Here is a 22,112-nt window from a genome sequence, read left to right as displayed (position 1 = left end):
CTGACAATTTTTTAAAAGGGCACAGAAACAACTTCCTTGATCACATTCATCTTAAACTGCCCCACAAAAAAAATTAATTTAAAGGTGTTAATACTTATTACTGTGTTACAACCATTCACATGTTTAAAATCACACACATGCAATGCTGAGACAGCATACATAAAACCAGAGTATATTCCCATAAAATGGGAATTGGAGTGGTAAACATCAGTATATTGGGCAGGTTCACAGAAGAGAGAGAAAGGATGGACAAGATGATAAATAAATCAATTGCAAACTCACTTTCCTGTTATCCTACAATATGAATTTACTGAGTAAAAAAGCAAAATGGGATATATGTTCATTATTATTATTCAAAACCTTTTTCAGAGGAAGCCTGGTTTTTGTCAGTACCCCATACATGAGAACAAAGGACTCACTGGATATCTGGGGTTTGTACCCCTTTTCCTCATGGGTTCTGTTAAAATAAGTGTAGCTCAAAATTCGGTAGAGGTTGAACTAAACATGATTACTTTTATCTTAAGGGGTTAAATTAATCATCAATATTTTTATCTTAAGAATCCTTTCTTCCTTTCTCTTCAAAGGAATCTTCAGAGCTTCAGCTCTAAATAAAAAGGGGTAAAAAAGGCCTTGTCATGCAAACGTGAGCACATAAACATGAAGCCTTATTTCTATTGCTTTTGATGTGTGAACACAATGCCATTCTCTAGCTGGCAAGTACCCAGATGCTTTCTTCTTTATTGCTGGCTGGAGCGCCTAATAGGCATAAACTAACTGCAAACAGGACCCACATGGATTTTAGCACATTTAGATCTTGAATAATTTAAATAATTTGATTTCAGTGATGTGAGATTGATTCAAATAAGCAAATGTTTACAGGATTGTAGATGTTCTAAGATTTCAGATTATTTTTGCTACAATGTTCCTTATTTATTTTGATAGTATAACCTTGATCATTGGAAATTTCACACCTATTTCTATCTTTAAGGACATGTGTTTTCACATGCAATACAATCTTATCAAAATGTGGCTGTACAGGATCACAAGATACCATCTAGCTCCTCTGTCTGTCCTATGGTCAGATCAGATCTACCTTCATCATTTTTAACAGGAGGCTCTCCAAACAATTCTTAAAGAATTCAGTGGTGATGTCTCCACATCTTTCCCCACAGCTGATTTCAGTGCTTCACTTCCCTTTCCATTGGAAATGCTTTTGTGATTTCTATAGGGAATCTTGCTGGGCTTTTAAGCCCAATCCTTATCTTGTACAGTGAACAAATGATCCTCTTCCTTATTCCATTTTTAACTTGAGGCCATTTCTATTGTCCCTCTCTATCGTCTGTACACAGACAAAGAATTGATGTCAACCGATTCATTTAAAAAAAAAATAAAATGGAAAACAGTGGATTCTATACATTGCAAGACTAAGTTGTAAGGTTGAGGGATGAGTTTATATGTCTTCCTTTCAAAACTCTTTTCCATATTTAACACCCATATCATAATATGAAACTTTCCCTTTAATTTATTTATTTTCTTTTTTTAACTGACTGTTTCAGAAACTGATTGAGAAAATCACATATTTCATATTCTCCTGTGCAATATTTATGTAGCTGACCGTGCCAACTTCAATTCACTGATCCTCCTCGGGTAAGCATTTCTCCCTACACCTGGGAAGGAATAACTCAATGCAACAATACAATCTGGGGAATAACCAGCAGAAAAATCCTGGATGGTCATGATGGTACCAAGGTGAGCATTAGCCAGCAGCACACCTTGGAGCAAAGGCCAACAGCCACTTTAACTGTGTTAAACAGAGCCTTGCAAGGAGGGAAGGGAGATAACCCTTCCCTTCTGTCAGTGTGTGTCACTGGTGTGATATTCTGGTCTGATTCTTCTAGATTTGGATACACAGAACTGTGTTTCCCAGTAAGGAGAGGCATGGAATTAATAACAGAGGGTCAAGTGAAGAGGCACAGATACAGAGAGGGCTGGAACATCTGTCATATCAAGAGAGGCTGAGACAGCTGGGACTGTTCATCTTGGAGAAGTGTCGTGGGGGATCTTACCTGCAGGTGTAAATATCTGATCCGAAGGAGTGAACAAGGCAGGCTCTTCCCAGCAGTACACAGGGACAGGACAAGAGGCATAACAGAATGAACACAAGTAGTGATGTCTGAACTGTACTTGTACTTGTCAACTATTCATTCTTTCCTGGTATTCCTCTTCTTAGAGAACTGATTGAACTAGTACTGGTGGGAAGCAAATGAACTGTTCCTGGAAAATCCACTCAGGTGGTTGTGTAACACTTCCATGAATGCCAGGCTTTTACAAATTGTTAAATATTGTATGATTTCCCTTTTTCTTGGAACTGAATATAGCCTGACTAGCTTATCAGTCTCATCCTTCTTCCTCAGCTTTGTTCCTGTACCCCAGTTTTTAGAAGTTTTTTTGAATCAATGGCAGTGATTACTGAGAAGTGATTTGGGGAAGTGGATTTTTTTGTGACACGTTCAAATACCTTGATTTTCAAAGGATGTACAGCACATACCAAAAACCATTTTCTCTTTCTAAAGTGAAATACCTTCAGAATCTTCCTGGTCTTGAACATCTTCTCATGTTGTGCAAGGATTTGAAATTATTATTTTTTTTATTTCACACAGTAAAATCTTTGTTCCAACTGAAGTTAAAGGATTTTTAAAAATATATAAAGGGAAAAGATCTGACCTTAAGACAGTCCATACAGCATAAATTGAAGAATATAATCTTTGAAATTATTTTTTAAAAAGTATATAAATTCAACAGAAGATATGCTATATATCATCTCTTACTTTATAGCAAAAAAGAAATATATTTTCTTAACATGAATGGGCATAGACTGCTCTAAAAAACAAATAAATATCTTTCTCAGGAAGAAGTCAAGTCTATATTGTAAGGATTACTTTCTTATTTGCAGTGTTATAAAGAAAGGCATCTGGACATGTGGGTGCATTAACCCACTTCTGAGCTCTTCAATGACATGTTTTATTACTCTAGGGGAAACTTTAAAGGTCTCCTTTCCATTACTTTTCCATGGTGATATATTTTGACTCTATGGTGTTATTATATTTTTACTAAGGTACTATGGTTGTATAAAATAATTTTAAAAAAACGTGCAGGCTCTATTGTTCATGCACAATAGCAGAATTCTCCCAGAAACACACTGTGTAGTCTCCTCATCTGCCTGTTTCTGGTTTTCTACATTTAGATTTTTCTCACATATCTATCCAAAACAAAAAAGAAAAACAACAAAACAAACAAACAAACAAAAAAACCTAAAAAAAAAAAAATCCCACCAAAAACAACGACAAAGCAAAAATAAACAAAAAACCACCCTTTTTGGTTTTTTTTCTTTTTTCTTATTTTTTTTTTAACAGAGTGGTACTGAGAATGACTTGAATTCCTAGTTATAGGATTATATACTGAAAGGGAATAGATTTTTCTTTTATTTTTCCTCCTCCTTTTGTGGTTTTCCCCCTAAATTTACACATGGACTTTATCAATTTTAGTTTGGTGTTAGTTTTTCCCACTGACTGCATGAACAGCTTGAGAACCTGAGGCTTTGGGATTATTTCACCAACTCCAGCATCCTCTTCTTTTGAAAATCCAAAGTCTAAACTGAGCTCCTGAATAAAGGGGTTACAGAAATGGTCCATAGCAAATATTGCAGTAACAGCTGGGAGAACAGGGCATTCAATGAGACAAGCAGAGAGTCAAAAGCACCCCTGGTAAAGGTGGCAGGAGGTATCCAGAGGCTGCTGTTCCCATCCTTCCTCTCTTCCAAGTATTGCACAAGCGGTGGTACCTCACTACATCAGGGGATCCTATTTATTAAACACTTTTGAACACACTTACTGATTTTTCATCATGCAGGGACTCTTTCATCCCCAGCCCAACATGTTCTGGATTGATTTTCCAAAGATTAATACAAGTTGAGTTGACATTGCCCTACAATATTTGTTATTTTACACTAAAGTTAGTCGTACTGAGACAATACATATTGGGGCTTGGGCACCATTAACAAATATGTTAACTTTATGTGACAACTGATTAATTTTGGTTTAAGGTTATGAATACAAAAGAAAGCATGCTGGTATATAACGTGAATTTTAATGATGTCACAGCACTAGTAAAAGATGAGAAAGATAATTTAATTTGCTTTCTCTGAAAGGTCAGTTCTCTTGAGATGAAATTTTCCCTGAGGGTGTCAATGCCCCTCACTCTTCTTTCTTGCTTTTTCTCTTTCTTTAGAAAGTCAGCATTTATATTTAAACAGAGGAGTATCTGAGCTTTTTCTTCTCGTTTTTTTTTTTTTTTTGTTCTTTTTCTTTTTGAAAAGTAGTGTCAAAGAGAAAAAAAAAAACCAAAAAAAAAAACCCCAAAGAACCCCAGATGTTTCATTTTGAAACTCAAGCCCATAAATATTTAGACAATGTACTTCTTGCTATTTTAGTTCCTTGTGTCTGTGCATGTTGCACCTAAGTGCCTAAGCATGGGGTGGAATCTGGGAGCATAAATACAACAAGTTCCTGGAGTCATTTTACGTTTGCACCTTGGAATGTGGCAGTGTGGAACAAAGGATACCAGGGAACGGAATCATTCAATTTTTGTATTACGCATGAAATGTTTCATTTGGGAAGCTATAAACACCTCTGGCAAATGCTGAGCTCCTTTTTTTGCCAGGCAGATTGACCTCTACCATTCACTGTTTTGCAGCAAACTCTGGACACTTCAAAACCTAGGGATCAAAATCACATTTTTTGTTAGCCAATCAACAACACAGTAAATTAATTTCTAGTTAGATTTTTTAGCCACCACTTGCATTTTGTAACAATTTTTAAGTTACAAAAATAATTTACTGGCACCCTGGGTGACTCGATCTTCTCGAGTGTGACCCAGCTAGCTCAGTGATGAGGTTTCTCTTCACTCGAGTTTTGAGCCAGCATATGTTTGTGAGATTCACTGATTTTCTTCAAGAATTCAAGTCTATAGAGCGAGTAAAGAAATCAGGGGGGGACTCTCTCTCTGGTTTGCATTCCACAGTTTATTTCTGTGAAGGGGAATCCAAGGGACGAGAGACCAAGGATTTGGGGTCTGGGGGGTCTCTTTTAACAGGGTTTCTCGGAGGGAGGGAACATCAGAGAGAGAACCAATTATTTTTCTCAGTTAGTACATCTTACAAACTTTCTACAAATCAAGGTTACACACACCAAGATAAGAAATAACAGACACCAACTTCTTCAAATGCCCACAAAGGTGTAGGAGTATTCTCCACAGAGGGGCAGAGGAGCAGAGAGGGGGGGCTTGGTTTCCTGGCAACCCAGGGGGGAAAGAAAGGGAAGGCAAGGTAAGCCTGGCCTCTCAGTTTCCATAGCTCAGAGGCATTCTGGGACAGGAAAAACAGAGTTACAAACTTCCGTGTTGGAAAGAAGGGTTCTCTTCTCTCAACCCCGTGCTTTCCTGGGCTAAAGAAACTTCAAGCAGCTGGAAATGCCAGCGGGGTCCTCTCTTTACTCTATCCGGCCTCTCGCCGTGGGGCTGAGGAGAGAAACTTCAGTAACCGTGGTAACTTGACGCCAGGTAAACAATTAGGAAAACGAGAGGCTGGGGGTGGGGGGAGGATCACAAATAAAAGATGGGAAAAGATACATTTCAGGCTATCAACTACAACATCTCCCCCTAATTTTTTCCAAAAGAAGGAAGGGAACTTGGTTTTACTTCTTCAAACCAAGGGGAAGGGGTTTGGGGTATGTTGGGATTTGGGAATTCCACAGCATTTATCTGAGGTGCAGGAGAAATTAACTTGGTGGTAGTGGTAACACACCAACGTTGCAAAACAGAAAACATAATCAAAACAACAACAACAATTGCAAAAAACCCTAAAACAGTCCGGAAAACAGAAGACAGCCATCCCGAAAATCCCCATCCTGAGAAAATGTTCACAAAACTGTCATGCTGGGGATGGTTTCTTCCTAAATTACAAGTTAACAAGGAACAAACATTAGCTGAATTCATCAATAAACAGATTCAACAGTGGAAAGTCAGGGTAGAATGGAGAATCTGGATTTCCTTCTCCACCCAAATACCTGTTTGATCTTTGAACTTCTGCCACTGAAATATCGGGGGGTCTTGTGGGGTGTTTTTCAATGTACGGTTTTACCCACCTCTGTGGGACCCACCGCAAACCCAGGGGTGTTGATACACAAGCGTATCCTCTTCCCCATGTCACTAATTTGTAGGGACCTTCAATTTTTCCACTATCAGGGTCTCTCATCAGCACTGGTGGATGTTCCTTGAGCTTGTGTTTGCCATGAGGGGAGAAATGCTTAACCACAGGGGGGTTTTGATCTTCCATAGAACAATTTAAAAAATTGAGAGTGAACAGGGCTTTGCATAATCTTTCCTGTGGTGTTAACTTTACTTTGTCTTTCCACTGATTTTTCAAAACTCTTTTGAGTGACTGGTGTGCTCTCTCTACTATTGCTTGACCTGTTGGAGAGTGTGGGATTCCTGTCTTGTGTCTCACTCCCCATTCCTGCAAAAATTCCTTAAACACTTTGGAAATATATGCTGGTCCATTATCTGTTTTAATTTCTTTAGGGATTCCTAGTACAGAAAAAGCTTGCAATAGGTGCTTTGTGGCGTGCACACCTTTTTCTCCTGCATGGGCTGAGGCAAAAATTGCTCCCGAGAAGGTATCAATAGATACATGTACATATTTTACCTGTCCAAATTCAGGAATGTGTGTTACATCAGTTTGCCATACTTCACAGCTTTCAAGTCCCCTTGGATTGACTCCAGCACCCAGGGATGGCAGAGCTGAGTGCTGACAGTGGGGACATGTGGCCACAATGGCTTTGGCTTGATCTCGTTTCAGATTAAACTGTCGAATCAGGCCTGGTACATTCTGATGAAACATTTCATGGCTTAATTTTGCCTGTTGAAACAGGTCAGGGAGTCTGGCCAGCCCAACAGGGGCAGCAGCCAGGGAATCAGCTCTGTCATTCCCTTCTGCTATGAAACCAGGTAATTCCATGTGCGACCGGGTATGCATAACAAAGTAAGGATGTTCTCGATGGGACACTGCATAAATCAATTTTGAAAGCAATTCAAACAAAGTTCTGTTTGAGATCTCCTTGAGGACTGCATTTTCTGCTCTGGAAACCACTCCTGCTACATAGGCTGAATCAGTGACCAAATTGAATGGTTCTGAAAATCTCTCAAATGCTCTAACCACTGCTGCTAACTCAGCAATTTGAGGGGATCCTTCCACATAATCAACATCTGATTCCCACTGCTGCGTCTGAGGATCTTTCCAGGTCATTACTGACCTTCGGGATGCTCCAGAAGCATCAGTAAAAACAGTCAAAGCTTCAAGGGGCTTCTGACTCCTCTTATCTTTTGGTACCAAATGAAATTTTGAATTAAACAATTTGTGTGCAGGGGCATGAACTGAAATCTGCCCAGTAAAATTCTCCAGAGCAATTTGCAGGGTCTCTTGATTCCTCAAGAGGTGCTCAAACATTTCCCTGGTCATCTTCACTGAGGAGGTTTCTTCCTCAGAGAGGCTTAGGGGCAAATGTATACATGAAAAATCACAGCCAGCAAGTTCTCTCATTCTCAGCCTGGCCTTTCCAACCAGCTGGGCCATCAATTCCTGTGGCCTTGTAATATTTTTGGACCGATGGTGACTGAGAAAGACCCACTCAATTATTATCAAATGGTCTTTCTGGTCCTTGTCCCACTGAAAAATCAACCCCTGAAGGTGTGGCAATTTCCCCATTACAATAAATTTGAAAGGCAGCTCTGGATGGCATCTATGTGCCTGTCTCTTTTCCATCATACTGCTTACCTTCTCTAAAGCATCCCTGGCTTCTGGAGTCAGTGTCCTTGGAGCACTCAGCTCATCTCCCCCTTTCAATAAATTGAAAAGAGGGGCTAGGTCATCAGTGGCAATGCCTAGCCAAGGCCTAACCCAATTCAGTGTTCCACACAGAGAGTGCAAGTCGGCTAAGGTTTTGGGATTGCTGTTAAAAGCCAATTTTTGAGGAACAATTGTTTTTGCTGTGATTTCCAGACCTAGGTATTTCCAAGGAGGCATCTTTTGTACTTTTTCTTCCTGAAGGGTGAGTCCTGCAGTTGTTAAAACTTCGATCACCCGGTCCAGTGTGGACTGGAGCAATTTTTCCTGGGGGGCACACACTAGCACATCATCCATATAATGCAGGATAATGGCTTCCCCCACCTCAGCTCGCACAGGGGATAACAAGGTGGCAACATACCATTGGCAAATCACAGGTGAATTTTTCATCCCTTGGGGAAGGGATTTCCAATGAAACCTTCTCATTGGGGCTTCTCTGTTGAGGGAAGGCACAGAAAAAGCAAACCTGGGGGCATCTATAGGGTCTAGAGGAATTTTGAAAAAGCAATCTTTGATGTCAATCACAGCCAATTCCCAATCTTGAGGAAGCATGGCAGGAGACGGCATTCCTGGCTGAAGAGGTCCCATGTCTACAATGACTTTGTTAATTTCTCTCAGATCATGAACTAATCTCCACTTGTCTTTCCCTGGCTTTTTAATGACAAACACTGGGGAGTTCCAAGGGCTAAAAGTAGGTTCAATATTGCCTTGGGCCAATTGCTCATCCACTAACTCATTTAGCGCCTTTAATTTCTCTTTACTCAGCGGCCACTGGGGTATCCAAATTGGGGAATCTGTGGTCCATTCTAGTTTTTGGGTCTGGCGCTTCTCAGTGGCCGCAATCAAAAATCCTGAGGTGTTTTTGGAATTTCAATGCGGACTCCCCATTGGGACATGACATCTCTTCCCCACAGGGGAACCTGGAAATCAGTGACAATGGGGCGAATAGATGCTATTTGCCCATCAGGTCCTCTAATCTGAATGGGTTCCTTTGATATCTTGGCCAATTGGGCTCCCCCTATACCTTGGATGTGGCTAACCATCGGTTGCAGTTCCCATTGTGGTGGCCATCTCCTTTCAGGGATGACAGTCACATCTGCTCCTGTGTCTATCATGCCTGTCATTCCCATGCCTTCCCTACCTTTCTTCAAATGGCATGAGATGATGGGTTTGTTTTCTCCCACTGCTTGAGCCCAGTAGATCTGAGGTGCTGCATCATCTACTGGGATCCCTGATGGAATGGGAATAGCTTGAGCAATTACCTGCCCTTGTGCCAGGTAGAATGGTGGGTTGATGCACCGTGCTAAAAGGATGAGTGCATCCAAGTCAGCTGAAAGAGTGACAGGAGAAATTTCAATCTCTGGGGGTGTGTTTTTTGTGTCCCCAATAACAAGAAACTTACAATTCAGGTCGGGGGTCAGTTTTTCCCTCAGTGGGTCAACGGAAACAACCGTCCAGTGGCGAGACCTAAAAAAATGATCTTTCACAGTAAACAATTTGAGAGGTAATTTTGGCTTCCAAACTTCATAACCCTTGGTGTTATTTCGGTGGCAGAAGTCAGACCTGTGAGAAATGTGACATTTAAGAGTGTTATCACATTCAATTTTCCCTCCCCCTGTGACTTCTATTCCACTTGTGTCTCTGCGCGGAATAGACTCGCGCTGGGTATCTAGTTTTTTTGGTTCTGAGGACCCCCTCCCTTTTCCCGGTTTCCCTGCCCTTGCTTGTTAGGATATGGCACTTGGCAGAACTTTGCAAAATGTCCTGGCTGTCCACACCGATGACAGGTGAACGGTCCCTTCGGCTTGGCTGGTGATGGCAGAGTAGGTACAGTTGTGGCTGCAATCCTTCCTGGGGTTCTCTGGGAATCCTCAGTCCTTGGCATTGAAGTGCTGATTACATCCGTACACATCTCGATTAAAGTTGTCAAGGTCGGTGGTGGATCCTTCGGCAGCACCCGAATCAGTGCTTTGCAGGCTTCATTTGCATTCACTCGAGCCATTTCCAACAGCAAGTCAGAGTGCAGGGTGGTATTCTGCACTTGTCTTTCAATCTGTACCTTTAATCTATTCACAAAATCTACAAATCTTTCATCAGAACGCTGTTTAACTTGAGCATAGGGAACAACAGATTCAGAAAGAGGAATACTGAAAAATGCTTTCTCTGCAGCTTTCTTTATTTTCTCTCTAACTCCTTTTGGCAAATTTTGGGCCTGGTCAATAGGTTCGCTCCAATCACCTTCGCCACATAAATGATTCATGGTAATTATTTTACCCCTTTCATCTAAAGCCTCAAAATCACTGCTCAGTAATTCTCCCAAAAGGGTTTTCAACAATCTTTTCCAAGCCCCTTCCCAGAGCAAATATTCTCCTGGGGATAGAAGGCAGGAAAACAAATCCTTCAAATCATGTGGGACCAATTGGTTGGAGGAGAGGGTTGCCTTTAAAAGACTTTTAAAAAATTGGCTTTCCTTTCCAAACTCCTTTGCTGCTTTGCATAATTCCATTTTCAATCGAAATGACATTACATTCCATTCTGGTAATGTTCCTCCCCTCCCATAAGTTACAGGTGCTGCAAAGAAGGCAGGCCTCTGTTCCTGGTTTGTCCCTTCACCCCCTCCCTTCCCCACTCTGTGTGAGCTGGAGGGAGTGACCTGGGAGCCAGCAGCAGAGAGAGGGCAGGCGGGGTTGCAGGGGGGGTAGGAGGGGTCAGGGGTGGGGTGCCTTGGGAGGGAGACACCCCTGAGGGGTGGGGCGGAGGCAGAGGAGGGAGGGTCTGGAGGACCAGGAGGGGGGAGGTCTTGGGGGAGGAAAGGGTTGAAGGGGGGAGGGGAAACAAAGGGATTGTGGGAAGAAGAAGCAACTTGGGGGTCGACCATGTGCTCACCACCATTTTGAAGTTCCTGGGCCCTTTGTGTAACACTTGGGGGGAGACTCACCATGTGGTCTCCTCCATTTTGTGTACCCAAAAGACCACCAGGAATAAAAGGAGAGGAATATTGAGGGTAAAGAGGGGTAGGAGAGGGAGCTGGGATGGGTTTTAGGGAAAGGTTTCCAACAGCTTGGCCAGAGCTACTGGAACAGGGGTGCTGAGAGGACTCCCCCAGCTTAGGGTAACAGGGTTGAGGTAAAGAAACAGGGTTATCAGGGTTAGGATTGGATAACCTTTTTTCTTCTTTTTCAATAAGGGTTAGTCTAATCAAAACAAACAAATGGATTACTTTCTCTGCTGAACTATCTCCAGCATTCACAGATTCAATCAATTTTGTCCCCACTCTGTTCCAAAAGGAAACAGAAGTTATATCTGCAGGAGACACTTGAGGAAAATTTAAAAAAACCCAATTCACTAATTTTTTCACTTTTTTCTTAGAAAACGGTTTCTCTCCAATTTGCAAAATGCCAATCACTTGATTAAAAATCCCCCTTTGTGCTACAGACAGTCTTGCACCCATCTCTGTGATCTCACCTGTCCGTTGCAGCTATTTCACCAACGGCTCCAAACTGCTCTGCATCCAGAAGTTTCACCTGGGATGGGACTCTTCTCTCACCCACTCCCTCTTCACCACTTCCCCCCTTTGGGGAATTCAGTCTTCTGAATGCTCCTGCCGTTGTCTCGCTCTCAAAAGCAGCCCCTCGGTGCACAGGGGTTCTTGCTTTTCTCCCCAGCACGTCTTCCACTTAGAACAGCGAAGAGACACTTCTGGGGTAGATGTCGTCCCAGCGGTGGTCAGAATCTCACCTTCCGTTGTTCTTCTGTCCCCTTTATTGAGGGACAAGCCAGCCCCACGTTCTGGGCGCCACCTGACTCGATCTTCTCGAGTGTGACCCAGCTAGCTCAGTGATGAGGTTTCTCTTCACTCGAGTTTTGAGCCAGCATATGTTTGTGAGATTCACTGATTTTCTTCAAGAATTCAAGTCTATAGAGCGAGTAAAGAAATCAGGGGGGGACTCTCTCTCTGGTTTGCATTCCACAGTTTATTTCTGTGAAGGGGAATCCAAGGGACGAGAGACCAAGGATTTGGGGTCTGGGGGGTCTCTTTTAACAGGGTTTCTCGGAGGGAGGGAACATCAGAGAGAGAACCAATTATTTTTCTCAGTTAGTACATCTTACAAACTTTCTACAAATCAAGGTTACACACACCAAGATAAGAAATAACAGACACCAACTTCTTCAAATGCCCACAAAGGTGTAGGAGTATTCTCCACAGAGGGGCAGAGGAGCAGAGAGGGGGGGCTTGGTTTCCTGGCAACCCAGGGGGGAAAGAAAGGGAAGGCAAGGTAAGCCTGGCCTCTCAGTTTCCATAGCTCAGAGGCATTCTGGGACAGGAAAAACAGAGTTACAAACTTCCGTGTTGGAAAGAAGGGTTCTCTTCTCTCAACCCCGTGCTTTCCTGGGCTAAAGAAACTTCAAGCAGCTGGAAATGCCAGCGGGGTCCTCTCTTTACTCTATCCGGCCTCTCGCCGTGGGGCTGAGGAGAGAAACTTCAGTAACCATGGTAACTTGACGCCAGGTAAACAATTAGGAAAACGAGAGGCTGGGGGTGGGGGGAGGATCACAAATAAAAGATGGGAAAAGATACATTTCAGGCTATCAACTACAACACCTGGGGAAAACTGGCTGTGGTGATTGGGTTCACCATATAAAATTCTGTTTGATAAATGCTCTCTCCTGATGATTTCTGTTGTCATGTCATCAGGATAATGCAATTCACCTTTGTTCTTCTTGGAGACAGCATTTACAGACTGTCCTGAGGTTTTCCCTTTCTTATCTCTCTGGAAAAATCGTAAAGATATTTAATTTAAATGAAATCAGGTTATTATAAATGTGGTGGTGATAAAATAAATAAAACTTGAATCATCTGAATGCAAACTGATTCAACTGAAGCTAAATCAGAACCTAGATAAACCATAAAGTTTATTTCAGTTTCTACAGGATAGTTTCTGACAAATGAAGGGAAGCTAGCTGCACTAAAGAGATCAGGATCTTAAACGAAGAACAACTCTGGAATATTCTCAAGCTATATGGTCTGAAAAAAGTCAAGAATCTATCTCCCAGGTATAGGGGTAAGGGTGTGAGAAAAATAACAACAATAGGTAGGGGTGGATTGAAAAAATAAGGATGTGAATAAGCATCTCAAGAGCTGCAAGATTAATTAGAGAATGTAAAAGAGAGCACTTATAAAGGAAAATGAACTGAAGTTGGCCCAAGAGTGGTCTATTAGGGTGATCAAAACGACAGAAAGCCTGTCAGCGGAGAGGATATGAGAAAACAAGGTTTGTTTACTCAAGAAAAATGAAGACTTAGAAGGATATGATGGTTGTCTATAAATAAATGAAGGGAAAACTCACCAAGGAGAGACATGAGCTATTTAATGTAACACTAGTGTTGGCATAAGAGTAAATAGAGTGGGTTGACTAGGAACAAACTTAAGCTAAAAAGAAAATGAAGAAGATTGTAAAATGCTAGAGCAATGAGGTTTCAGAGGTGCCTTCTAGTGAGGGGGGTGGTGAAAAACAGCCCTTTTCAGTAAAGACATCAGTAAAATTATGCATATAATTATATATAATACCATACAGTCTCTATAGGCACAGAAGTCTGTCTTTCTTTACTTTTAGAGAAGGTTGATGCCTGTCTCTGCTCCCACGTTGCTAAAGTAGAAAGTAATGATGACTGAATAAACAAAGACACTGTAAAATAATAATACTGGCCATACAAAACACCAAAATTTGTATTAATTAACCATTCGATAACGTCATCTTAAAATGAGGATATTTTTTTTTTACTTATACCTGCTTGACTTACACCTTTCACAACCTCATTTTTTTCAGGGATTTTTCTTACATTTGATGTTTAAATAATAAAACATTAAAAACATTTTTGTAAAGCAAGCAAACAAAGCTCACTACCATCAACCCATCTACAATTCTAACTTCAAAAACATCTTGTGCTTTATATATTGACCACAACTGTGCATTTTTTGTAATATGTTCCATGCACATGTTTGTTGTAGATTCTGAGTCCTATAAGCCCAAGGACGCAGGGTCAGATCCTGAACTCCTTGGAATCACTGCCTATCCAAGGTCTTAGTGAGACTGACAGAGCAACATGTAAAGCATATTTAAGATTTCAGGTTACTTCGCTCTGGGAGTTTAATATAGACATACTTTTTTTTCTCAGGTCAGTTTATGACATCAACCAATCTTATAAAATATGTCCCTTACTATGGTCAGGTATTTGGATAGGATGATACTTAGGACCTCTTCCAAACCAAATAATTTTATGATTCTATGAAAAAAAAAAAAAGTGGCTTTGAGAGCTATGCAGTAGAATAGGGGAGAAACCTCAAAATCTTGACCAAAATGCAATATGAAAATTCTATTGAAATTTTTGCAGCAATTTATCAGAAATATTGTCTTTGAAGCTTTGAGGCAGGTTTTGTAGGTCTGTGTTTAGGTTAATTTAGGTTAATTAGGTTAATTGGTTTGGTTGAGTTTTGGTTTGGTTTTTTTTCTAAGATTTTATTATACAGGATATTTTCTTAAGTTTCTTAAGTTTCTTTGGACATTTCCTTTTAACATGTGACATACAATTCTCTATATGAGAGATCTATTATTAGCTTCACAATGTCATCACTCTATTGAAGGCATAAATTAAATATTAGTGGCAGTCTGAGAAGTGCACAGCTAAGTGTACAGCAAATGTCTTACATGCTGCCAGTGAAATCCCTCACAGACACAGAAAAACTCTCCAAGTTTTATGGAGCTGAGAGGAACGAGGAATAACATAGAAAAAAAAACAAACTGCTTTTGACCATTTCCAGTGTTCAGGAGCTTGAACTGGATATCACATTAAATCCCACACCTTTATTTATACATATTCAACTCAGCTTTTACTGCCATGGATGCTGGGTAATGAACTGCCTGGATGGCCATGCCCAGAAAGTGTTGGTGGATGGAATTACATCCAGCTGGTGGACAGACACCAGTGGTGTTCCCCAGGGCTCAGTACTGGGGACAGTTTATCTTTATTGAAGATCTAGAAAAGGAGGTTGAGTGAATCCTCAGTGCAGTTGCAGAAGACACCAAGTTGGGTGGAGTGTGGATCTTCTGGAGGTCAGGGAGGCTCTGCAGAGGGATCTGCACAGGCTGGATCCATGGGCTGAGGTCAATTGTGTGAGGTTCAACAAGGCCAAGAGCTGGGTCCTGCCCTGATGGGTCACGAGAATGTCAGGCAGCATTTCAGGCTTGGGACAGTGTCAGTGTCTGGTAAGCTGCCCAGCAGAAAAAGGCCTTTGTTGGTTGGCAGTGGCTGGACATGAGAGCAGGGGTGCCAAGGTGGTCAAGAAAGCCAATGATATGCTGACTTGTATCAGCAATAGTGTGGCCAGCAGGACCAGGGCAGTGACTGTCACCCTTGTGCTGGGGGCACTGGTGAGGCCACACTTCCTGGACCTCACATGACAAGAAGGACCCTGAGGTGCTGGAGCTTGTCCAGAGAAGGAAATGGATCTGGGGAAGGGGCTGGAGTCCCAGTCTGATGAGGAGCAGCTGAGGGACCTGCGTGGGGCAGCCTGTCAAAAGGAGGATCAGGAGGGACCTTGCTCTCTACAACTCCCTGACAGGGGTTTGGAGCCAGGTGGGGATCGGTATCTGCTCCCAAGTAACAAATGTTAGGATGAGAGAAAATGGCTTCAGTTTGTGCCAGGGATGTTTAGATTGGATGTCAGTAAAAATTTCTTCACTGAAAGCATGGTCAGGCATTGGAAGAGGCTGTCCAGGTCTGTGGAAGAATCACCACCCTTGTAAACATTTAAAGACATGTAGACGTGGTGCTTAGCGACATGGCTTAGTGGTAGACTTGGCAGTGCTTGGGAGTGCTTGATCTCAGAGGTCTCTTCCAGCCTTAATGACTCTATCAAGAGGAAAGCAAAAATAAAGAAGCAATGTCTGATAATGTTGAGGCTTCAGCCCTTTTTCAAAACTCGACTTGTTCCCTCTACCCTGATGCAGAGGGTTAGCAGTGAAAGAGGACCCAGACCTGCCTTTCAGTTGCAGAGTGTAATACTTCTTTTAAAAAATATGAGAGTCAAAGAAGAGGATAGAGGGGATCAGAGGAAAAGTGACCTACCTCAAAATATTTGACTCCTAATTTTTTTCTGTACACTAAGTGTTCCACACGAAGTTTATATTTTAAGTGCATATTCTTCCAAACTCATCCAAATTCAGCCTGTCCAGTCTCCCTCATTGTCATGGGGTGGCTTTACCTTTAAGATAGCTTTGGGAGCTAAAGAAGTTGAAGCTGCTGGTGGCTGATGGGAGTCTTTCCTCCTGACCAATTATCAGTCATTTCTAAGAATTGACAGCAGTTTTGACCATTGAAAAGTGAGATCAACTTGTGAACACCACCTTAAGATGTAAAGCCAGAGTTCTCTTGTTCTCTTTGTTTCCTGGCTGTGAAAGGTAACAGAGCTCCAGGCCTCCCATTCCCTGCCCAGCCCATGCGGCCCGGGCAGGGGCTGGGCTGGGCCCAGCGGCTCCCGGCCGGGAGACGGGGCCTGCGGGGCTTGCCCTGGGCTCTGGCCGGGCCAGGCCGGTCCCTGGCTCAGCTGCAGTTTCTGCTGTGACTGAATTCACCAGAGACTGCTGAGTAAAGAAAGGAAAAAGCTCTTGACCTGCGGCAGGCTGAGACAGTGACCACACTCTCCAGAGCAGCCATGAACAATCTTCCATCACAGACAGCTCCAGCCGCTGCTCCAGCAGAGATCTCAGAACCATCTACAAAGCATGGGCAAGATTTTAACCTTTTCATTATCCAGATGAGACTTGCAGATTAATCCTTTTATCCAGAGAAAGAAAAAGAGAGTAGTCAACATGTAAAGAGACTTTATAAACTTTCAGAAACAGTAAATAAAAGAATTAAGCTTCAGAAAAAGTAGAGAATAAGGAGATGATTTATAAGCTGAAATATTTTTCTGTTAAAGCTATGGAGATGGACAATAAGGTCTTGAAAAAACTTCTTTAATTCATGACAGAGTATATAGGGAGGAATACAGTGTTCAAAGAGTAGTTTTTGAGTAAAAAGTAGAGTAATTGTGTTGCAGTGAAGTGCTGGAACAGAGTGAAGCGAGAATTTGAAGCCTTGAGGGGCAATGAGAAAACTGTTTTCCAGTAGAGCTCATGAAGATAGATGAAGAAGACTTTTGCCTTTGAATAACTCATCCTTAAAATGACATCCCTAGACTCATGACCCATACACACCTCAGAGTGATGTGAAATGGGAGGAGTAAACTCTGATGACAAATTTCTGGGCAGCTGGCATCAGAAAAATAGAAAGCTATAGCAAGAAATAGCTTTCTTGTGAAAAACTCCATAGATAGCAGAAGAAGACTTCTGTTTCTCTACAAAGACTGATGAAAAGACTCTAGCAGGAATTGGGACTGTTTTAAACACCAAAGTTCCAAAGTTTTTGTCTCTGTGTTGTCATGTGAACAAAGGAATGGTGGGTAGTAGGGGATAAAAAGGGTTTTCTGGAAGTTTATTCTGGTGTTCTTATTCTTGTGGTTTGTCAATAAACTTTCTTTATTCCTTTTAAGTTTTAAGCCTGTTTTGCTCTTGCTCTAATTCATATCTCACAGCAAAAAAATAAGTAATTTTTTTAGTTACTGGTTTAAAACCACGACACTCATGGTACATGGGAAACATGGAAATGCTGTATTTAGTTTAGTGAGGAAAATATTCTGATTAACTACAACATGTTTAATGGCTACAGAAAACTTCAATAATCATATGTCTTACAAGCCTGTACTTTTACTCCTTTATTCATCATAGGATGCATTTTATGACTTTTAACTTCCATTGCTCTGCCTCCTCCCTCCTCATGTTGTTTGCCATGTGCCTTTTAATTTGGCCTTGCAACAGTTTTGCCTGTGTCAGTCTCGGGTTCCAGGCATCTGCAGACATGAGAAGTCTGAATAGCAGGAGGTAATTATCCTTAATTTACAGACCAAGGTTATCCAAGATGCATACAGTCCTGAAGATAACAGGTCTACAGGGGTTTGTAAGACCTTCTGAGATTGTTAAAGTCAGGATTTTAAACACTGCTGATCCTTCTCCTCAATAATCAATGGTTATTTGCTTTTTATCATAATTTTTAAAAGCAGGATAGAATCTATAAAATGTAGAACAGGTATTTTGGCCCTACAAATGATTTCAAATTTAGAGTAGCATTCCTATTGTGGGCATGAAACAAAGCTGCCAGAGAATCACTGCTTTAGTCAAAGAGTAAAGGCCTTCAAAACACCAGCATCCTGATCATAGCTTTGTCTTTCAGTTTATGAAATTGATAAAAGCCATCTAAACCAGACAAAGTTTGCTGCAGGTCCTTAAATACAATTTCTCTTCTTTATATCATTTAACAGTCCTTACCCCTGCTGTAAATTCTTTTTTTATATGCACTCTATATGTAAATAAATTCTGTTTACTACTGTAGCTGATATCTATATATACTTTAACCATGTATGAATAGTCCAGCACAAAAAGATCTCCATGAAGAATGCTTAGAGTCACTGGAGGAGAAAAAATACGTTACTTTTTTGTTGTTGCTCTGGTTCTTTTCCCAAATACAGCACTTGCTCAGAAAATAAGTATAAAGAAAGAAATGTTGAATGTGTGGATTGCAGGCAGCCTGCTCCTGACTGAGGTGAAGAGAAGCTGCATCATCATTTCAACTTCCATCCTTACCACCCACAGAGTAAAAAATGAAATGTTGTCACGCATGACAAGGATAAATTCACGCTTACCTTAGTCCATGAAAGGGAGGCAAGAAAAGTAAAGCTGGGAGGGAGGGTTGGAGGAAAGAAATAAAGAAAAGAAACCTTCAACTGAATTTCAGTTCCAGACATTATATGCATCCCTAAAGGAAATACAACCACCCTGAAAGACAAAAAGAGTTAAGAGTGAGCAGCTAAACTTCTTGGCTGCCAAAAGAAATGGAGGTAAACAAACTTCTTCTTCCTAGGGCTGGAGCTAAACTTTTGAGCAAAAAGGGGAAAGACAAACCCTATCCAAAGTGGCTTAAAGGTCAGGTGGCTTCAAATTAAATATAAACAATATAAGCATAGACATTTGAATTAGTTATGCTTTGTTCCCATGAAAGGAAATGAAGGGAAATAAACATTTATACAACAGACTCATCTTTAAGATATTTCTATAGTTTTGATCAACAGAAAACTAGAAGGGTCAATCTCTTTTCTCTCTCTGCTAACCATGAAGCTAAATTGCGTTATTAATCTACCTTGCAGATATGCAAAGATAAGTAATTCCACTGTAAAATATCTGCAGAAAAGCAGAACAGGAGACATGTATGTAAGATGGGTCTTGGCTTAGTCCATGCTCACCAGAACTCCAGACAGATCACCAGGTGGGTTTGTGCCCCACCACCCCTGGAGTGATAGCTCACATCTGGTCTGTGCCTAGGCATATGTCCAGGCAGTGACAAAATTAGGTAAAAAAATAAGTCTAAAGACAAGCTTATGCTTGTTCTTAATTGAACTTGAAACAAGAGATTAATCTTGATAACTCAAATCTATTCTTAGACTTGGTGATGGAAAGTTTTTAAAGTCCAGTCCCTGTAGTCCAAAACAAGGCTGCTATAAAGGTTCCCTGCCTCAATCCCTTAATTAAAGGGACTGCCAAGTATTCATGGAATAAGTTAATTGCTCTGCAACACAGTTCTGTAAACAACACATAGAAGAATTTCTATCTTCTGTTTGGATCTTAGCTGTGCCATTTCACATTTTAGACAGGTAAGATCAGTATGTCAGGATTCTGACTTTTCCGCATTATAGTATTTTTACAATAACTACATTTAATTGGCCTCCCAGATCATTTATAGATTAATACAACTAAAACCTTTGAGATTTCTGGGTACATTGTTAATAAACCTTGAAATATAAATTTTTTATGGAGGTTTGCAAAGATCTTAGAAATATTTCTGTACACTGAGTGGCTCTGTAAGGTGCAGGTCAGGACCACATTTTAATGACTTTGACAACTCCACTTTGAAGACTACAGTCTGCTATTGTTTCCTCTTAGCAGAGTTAAGTCGTGGGGATCAAAGATTTTGTGTTGTAGGTATGGGATTCAGCACAGGCTGATGCTCTGTGATTGGAAACACTGCCTTCAGCATTGTGGAAGGATGAGGTTTCTGTCTAGTTGCATAACAGTAACCCTATTTCTGTCTTTTTTTAATGACATCTTCACAGCTGGACTGACATAAGTGCTTTTAGGATGTGTGTGTGTCATCTTTTTTTTCCTAATACAGCTCAGACTGCTGATATCTCTGTTATTTCTGTTGTTTGGGGTTTGTCTTTATTCACTTCTGTAGCCACAATTTCCATCTCAGTAACTCCAACAGAAATAGGAATTATAACAATCATATGACATGAAAAAGAACTCTGAAAATGATGAATGAAAATTAGTTGGGGAAGCACAATAAAAGGGAAGGTGCAGGAAGGGAAGGGAAGGGAAGGTGCAGGAAGGGAAGGTGGAGGAAGGTGTAGGAAGGTGCAGGAAGGTGCAGGAAGGGAAGGGAAGGCGCGGGAAGGCGCGGGAAGGGAAGGCGCGGGAAGGGAAGGCGCGGGAAGGGAAGGCGCGGGAAGGGAAGGGAAGGGAAGGCGCGGGAAGGGAAGGGAAGGTGCGGGAAGGCGCGGGAAGGGAAGGGAAGGCGCGGGAAGGGAAGGGAAGGGAAGGGAAGGGAAGGGAAGGGAAGGGAAGGGAAGGCGCGGGAAGGCGCGGGAAGGGAAGGGAAGGCGCGGGAAGGGAAGGGAAGGCGCGGGAAGGGAAGGGAAGGGAAGGCGCGGGAAGGGAAGGGAAGGCGCGGGAAGGGAAGGCGCGGGAAGGGAAGGGAAGGGAAGGGAAGGGAAGGGAAGGGAAGGGAAGGGAAGGGAAGGGAAGGGAAGGGAAGGGAAGGGAAGGGAAGGGAAGGGAAGGGAAGGGAAGGGAAGGGAAGGGAAGGGAAGGGAAGGGAAGGGAAGGGAAGGGAAGGGAAGGGAAGGCGCGGGAAGGGAAGGGAAGGGAAGGGAAGGGAAGGGAAGGGAAGGGAAGGGAAGGGAAGGGAAGGGAAGGGAAGGGAAGGGAAGGGAAGGGAAGGGAAGGGAAGGGAAGGGAAGGGAAGGGAAGGGAAGGGAAGGGAAGGGAAGGGAAGGGAAGGGAAGGCGCGGGAAGGGAAGGGAAGGGAAGGCGCGGGAAGGGAAGGGAAGGCGCGGGAAGGGAAGGGAAGGGAAGGGAAGGCGCGGGAAGGGAAGGGAAGGGAAGGGAAGGGAAGGGGCGGGAAGGGAAGGGAAGGGGCGGGAAGGGAAGGGAAGGGAAGGGAAGGGAAGGGAAGGGAAGGGAAGGGAAGGGAAGGGAAGGGAAGGGAAGGGAAGGGAAGGGAAGGGAAGGGAAGGGAAGGGAAGGGAAGGGAAGGGAAGGGAAGGGAAGGGAAGGGAAGGGAAGGGAAGGTTTGGGAAGGGAAGGGAAGGTTTGGGAAGGTTTGGGAAGGTTTGGGAAGGTTTGGGAAGGGAAGGGAAGGGAAGGGAAGGGAAGGGAAGGGAAGGGAAGGGAAGGGAAGGGAAGGGAAGGGAAGGGAAGGGAAGGGAAGGGAAGGGAAGGGAAGGGAAGGGAAGGGAAGGGAAGGGAAGGGAAGGGAAGGGAAGGGAAGGGAAGGGAAGGGAAGGGAAGGGAAGGTGCGGGAAGGGAAGGGAAGGTGCGGGAAGGGAAGGTGCGGGAAGGGAAGGGAAGGGAAGGTGCGGGAAGGGAAGGGAAGGTGCGGGAAGGGAAGGGAAGGGAAGGGAAGGTGCGGGAAGGGAAGGGAAGGGAAGGGAAGGGAAGGGAAGGGAAGGGAAGGGAAGGAAGGGAAGGGAAGGGAAGGGAAGGGAAGGGAAGGGAAGGGAAGGGAAGGGAAGGGAAGGGAAGGGAAGGGAAGGGAAGGGAAGGGAAGGGAAGGGAAGGGAAGGGAAGGCGCGGGAAGGGAAGGCGCGGGAAGGGAAGGGAAGGGAAGGGAAGGGAAGGGAAGGGAAGGGAAGGGAAGGGAAGGGAAGGGAAGACTAAATCTAGAATTTATGAGGTTTTGCTAGAAAGTTAGCAGTGTGTTATAACAGAGAAGTAGGTTTTTTTAG

At 42.6% G+C, this 22,112-nt stretch overlaps 1 long non-coding RNA gene across 1 annotated transcript; it reads right to left on the bottom strand.

The window, feature by feature from the left end:
- Nucleotides 1–4,127: 4,127 nt before the first annotated feature.
- Nucleotides 4,128–16,469, bottom strand: LOC147648599 (uncharacterized). Its single transcript, XR_015280325.1, has 3 exons — nt 16,085–16,469; nt 12,561–15,868; nt 4,128–4,902 (listed from the first exon to the last, which is right to left on the bottom strand). It is a non-coding gene; the product is annotated as an uncharacterized LOC147648599 (long non-coding RNA).
- Between the last annotated feature and the right edge of the window lie 5,643 nt (nt 16,470–22,112).

This window comes from Cyanistes caeruleus, chromosome Z, assembly GCF_971803275.1.
Source record: "Cyanistes caeruleus chromosome Z, bCyaCae1.hap1.1, whole genome shotgun sequence".
NCBI lineage: Eukaryota > Metazoa > Chordata > Aves > Passeriformes > Paridae > Cyanistes > Cyanistes caeruleus.
The sequence above is the reverse complement of the archived record's forward strand: the minus strand, read 5'-3'. Positions and strand labels throughout refer to the sequence as shown.